Source organism: Penaeus japonicus, unplaced genomic scaffold (assembly GCF_977035675.1).
Source record: "Penaeus japonicus unplaced genomic scaffold, GWHDUDI00000001_assembly GWHDUDI00000016, whole genome shotgun sequence".
Taxonomy (NCBI): domain Eukaryota; kingdom Metazoa; phylum Arthropoda; class Malacostraca; order Decapoda; family Penaeidae; genus Penaeus; species Penaeus japonicus.
This window is the reverse complement of record NW_028234418.1, coordinates 24,508,259-24,513,258: the sequence shown is the minus strand read 5'-3', so window position 1 is coordinate 24,513,258 and position 5,000 is coordinate 24,508,259. Positions and strand designations below refer to the sequence as shown.

Sequence of the window (5,000 nt, the reverse complement as noted above, 5' to 3'; positions counted from 1 at the left end):
TGTACGTATATATATATATATATATATATATATATATATATATATATATATATATATATATATATACACTCATATAAACATACAATATATATATATATATATATATATATATATATATAATATATTTATATATATATATAAATATATATATATATATATATATATATATATATATATATATATATATATATATATATATATATGCATATACGTATAGATATTATTTTTATGTATGTATATATGTATACATATACATATATATATATATTTGTGTGTGTGTGTGTGGGGGGGGGGGGTATACATATGTGTAGTTCTTAGTACTGACCACTAATCAACAATTATGATATTCTGATTATTATTTTATTTAATTTATTTGTTTTATTTTATTATTATTTTTTTTTTTACAAAACCTTTCCTTTCCCATTTTCGTTCCTTCCTTTTCTCTACCAATATGTTAATCTCAAGCCAAATCTTGATTTATATTGATACATGTGATACTGTGTGTTTTCATATGTGTGTGTATATATATATATATATATATATATATATATATATATATATATATATATATATATATATTTATATATATTTCTCTCTAAAAATTATGTCTAGTTAGAATAACACTATTTGTTGGAAATATATGTAAATGATAATAATACAGTGTTTTTCATATTGAGGCGACAATCTTGCTTTGATTTGCATGAAATATATGAAAGAAAATGTGGGATAAACAAGAAGAAATACAGTAATGATATGAACAATTTCTAAAAATAAAAATACGTCAAAATATCATATAAAGGACATATTAGTAACCAAATTCTACGATCCCTGTAATACTTTTCAGAGCACCTAGCATAAGAACTATGTAATTATTTCATATCAATTGGTGCACTAGAAAATACACTTAACTATATGTAAAATTCAAAATGTGATATCACACACACACACACACACACATATATATATATATATATATATCAAGTGCAACATTGCATATCCACGCATGAGCAGATTGATTGGGTGGTAAATGAAGAGATGAAGAGTTATGAGATTGATTTTTTTCAATCTATATACTAGATTTTATGATCATGATGAAAAATTCGTAATGTAACGGTGCTATATATTATTGTGACCATGCATCGATTATATCAAAGCTTGCCAACGCCTGTGCAGTTAGCCAGCCAATCATAAAATTCTACGGACATATCCACCAAGTTTCGTTAAAAAACGGACTCAAAACCATTACCTCATCTCCATAGTTTTCATACAGTACACTATAACTAAACAACCCTCTATCTTGCCCTCTTGCCCCTGGACCCCCATAATGTTGATACATACTCAACTACCCTAGACTCTTATGACTTACCTTTAGATCTAAGTGAATCCAGTAGAGTTCACAATTTTTACAGGTTAATCGGTTGCTGGGGGAGTCATGACCTTATTAAATAATTGAAACCCAATTCAGGAGTTCCTGGATATGATACCAATTATTGATCCCAATCTGTATATGATTTTTCCAGCACTTTCGCCATGGCAGGGGTTCACAGAACTGTCGAATAGACTGCCAGACACTACGTGCCGGAAAATGAATAACGAAATGTAAGCGTTATCTAGACCAACTATTATAGTCCCTGCACGAATACGCGAACCATCACCGAACGGGTAAAAAATGTCAAATATTTATTTTGATTTTTTTCCCAGTTATTTGAAGACCAAAATAACTATATGTGAAAATAACATAAGAAACTAAGATTAAACACAGTATATATTTCAGAGTTCGAAAACGAACGCATATGTACATTAAATGTTTCAATTTATATATATATATATACATACATATATATATATATATATATATATATATATATATATATATATATATATATATATATATATATATATATATATATATACATATATATATATATATACATATATACATATACACATATATATGTATATACATATATAGGTATAGAAATCTATATATTATATATTGCTATGTATACATATATATATATATATATATATATATATATATATATATATATATAGAGAGAGAGAGAGAGAGAGAGAGAGAGAGAGAGAGAGAGAGAGAGATACATATTGATATAAATATATATACATACACACATATACAAACAAATGCATAGATATATACATGAATACCTATTTATATACATACATACATACAGATACATACCTATGTTATAAAAATGTGCAATGTACTTAAAATGTGTTGTGTTCCATCTCCTGATGTCAAATTTTACGGCTTGAATAAGTTGTGTGAATATATAATTTTATTTCACATACCTAAGTAATGAATAAGAAAGCTGCACAAACGATGTATGAGAAAAATAAGTTAAAATCACGACTTCAGTAAGAGCCGGGATTCACCCTAATTTTCAACGTAAAAATGAGATTTTTTCCCACTTAATGAAAACAAAAAACTCATTTAATATTTCCAAGATAAAATCTCTAGTTCTACGAAGGACCTCAAGGCGTACATGGCGTATGGGAATTTTGGACCACTGTTTTTTTTATTTTTTATTGTGCTATGCATAATGAGTGAGTGAGGATGACAATTGGAGTCATAATTACTATAATTGCTGTAATATTAAGCAAAATGGCTTTTGCCTAACATCCAGAACTTAGATGGCACCACTTTCTTCTAGCACCAATAGGAGAGAGAGCCTTGAATGGCACCCATCCACGATCTCTAGCAAGCACTATCTTAAAGTATGTGCAGAACGAGAAGAGGAAGTGTCCAGTGTCTGCAATGTTCCCCTGTGCCAGTAGTGATGCCATTTATTGTGGCAGTCACAGTTATAAGCACAGGTTTCCTTCCTCTTCTTCACCTCTTCATGTTGTTTTCATTATGGATGGTTATATGTTTCGTATTCATCAATAATTCTATCGCACTGAGTATGAGGAAAATAATGAACTGATATAGACGCTATACAACAATTTTAGTCAACTGCAGCACTGATAGAGCCTGTTATATGCCACATATAAGTCTCACAGTACAATAAAGCACACAAAAAAGTCTCTAGTTCTAGAATAAGTGACTGAAAGACAGTGTGTGAAAGTCAGGGCATGTTACGTGAAGATGCCTCGCTCTGAAATAAAACCCATCCTGGATACTGGGCAAGCAAATCTATTCCTCGTTCGCAATCGGTTAAAATTACGACTTCAGTAAGAGCCGGGATTTATCCTAATTTTCACCTTAAAATTTCGATTTGTTCCCACTTAATGAAAAAAAAAAAAAAAAAAAAAAATTCATGTAATATTTCCAAGATAAAATCTATAGTTCTATATCCATCATGTAAAGATGAAATGGTAAAGAATAAAATTATATACTCGAAAACATATCCTTCACCACAACTACAAAAATACACATGGATCGTACCAACTATTATGTATGCTCTTTACACACCGTTACATTAATTAACTAAGCACGATAGTTACTATAGGAGACTCATACCCGAAGTAGTGTTCAGCACATCATTTTCTCACGTTGACCAACAGTCAAATATCAGGATGTGATAAGTTAGCCTAGGAATTGTATGAAAGTGCAGGCGGTGAAGAAAATCAGGGAAGAGGACGCTGCTGGATCGTAAGGACTACCACTGCGACGACCTCGGTGACAGCTATCCACTTAATGGGACGCTGGCGATATGCTACAAACATCTTCATTAACGTTTTCTGACCGTCCACACTTCACAGTCTGACATCGACATAGGTTTACGAGGAAAACATCCATTGACCAGGTGGTTACCAATTCCTGCTTCTTGGAAAGTTCTATGTAGGTCTGGATATCGATATATATCTGTTTACCTATAATATCTAGAGAGATAGAGCATTACTTTTCACGAAAAATATAAATAACCAGGTAGGTAGACCTATAAAAAGGAATGAGGAATATGCAGCCTTAAATGAGTAGAACCAAAGTAATATATATATATATATATATATATATATATATATATATATAATGAAAATGAATACGTAACATCAGCAACATTTTCTACCAATTCCTCGGTAGTATAGTGGTTAGTATCCCCGCCTGTCACGCGGGAGACCGGGGTTCGATTCCCCGCCGGGGAGGATTTTGGCCAGGCCTCGACAGGTGAGGAAGTCAAGAAATACACCCCGACGTGCAGCCAATTCTGGCCAATGTATTCACAACAATTGTATGGGACTGCGGTTCTTAAGTAGGGAAGCACGCCCCCTAAGGGAACATAACTCATTTCTACGAGGGGGAAGGGGGCGACACGGGAGTTCTCTTAATAACTGGGTCATTGAAGCAATTTTAAGTGTAAATGTATTTAGTTACTTCAATAATTGGGGGTAGTTGAAGTTTATATATTTCTTAATACTGTAAGATTTTAATATTGCAATTAAAAAAGTATTACACTGTTGTCTGGTTGTTCCCGCGTGCGCGCTCAATTTGAGAAGGGAGTGTAGGTTATATGGATATATGTCCATTAGTATATGTACAGTATATATATATATATATATATATATATATATATATATATATATATAAATGTATATATATATATATATACATATATAAATGCTTATATAGATACACATATTTGTATATATATACATATATGTATATATATATATATATATATATATATATATATAGATAGATAGATATACCTATATAAATATATTTACATACACAATATATACACATACGTATGCCCTCTCTCTATACATACATACATATATGTATATATATATATATATATATATATATATATATATATATACATATTGCCTTGGTAAGTTGCAAAAGGCGAAATACAAATTAATCTACAACTAAAACGGTTATCAAAACTGATCTAATCGTGTCATTGATTGCAAGGTAGGTCACTAGTCCCATTTCTGTTGGAAGGTGTCCCACATGGCCAACTCGGCTTTTACTAGTGCCACCCAGTAAGTCTGAAATTAATTCGTATTTTCCAATACAAAAAAATAATAATAAC

General features: G+C 30.7%; 1 non-coding gene across 1 annotated transcript; it reads left to right on the top strand.

The window, feature by feature from the left end:
• The first annotated feature begins 4,035 nt into the window (after window positions 1-4,035).
• Window positions 4,036-4,107, top strand: TRNAD-GUC (transfer RNA aspartic acid (anticodon GUC)). The gene has a single exon. It is a non-coding gene; the product is annotated as a tRNA-Asp (tRNA).
• The last annotated feature ends 893 nt before the right edge of the window (window positions 4,108-5,000 follow it).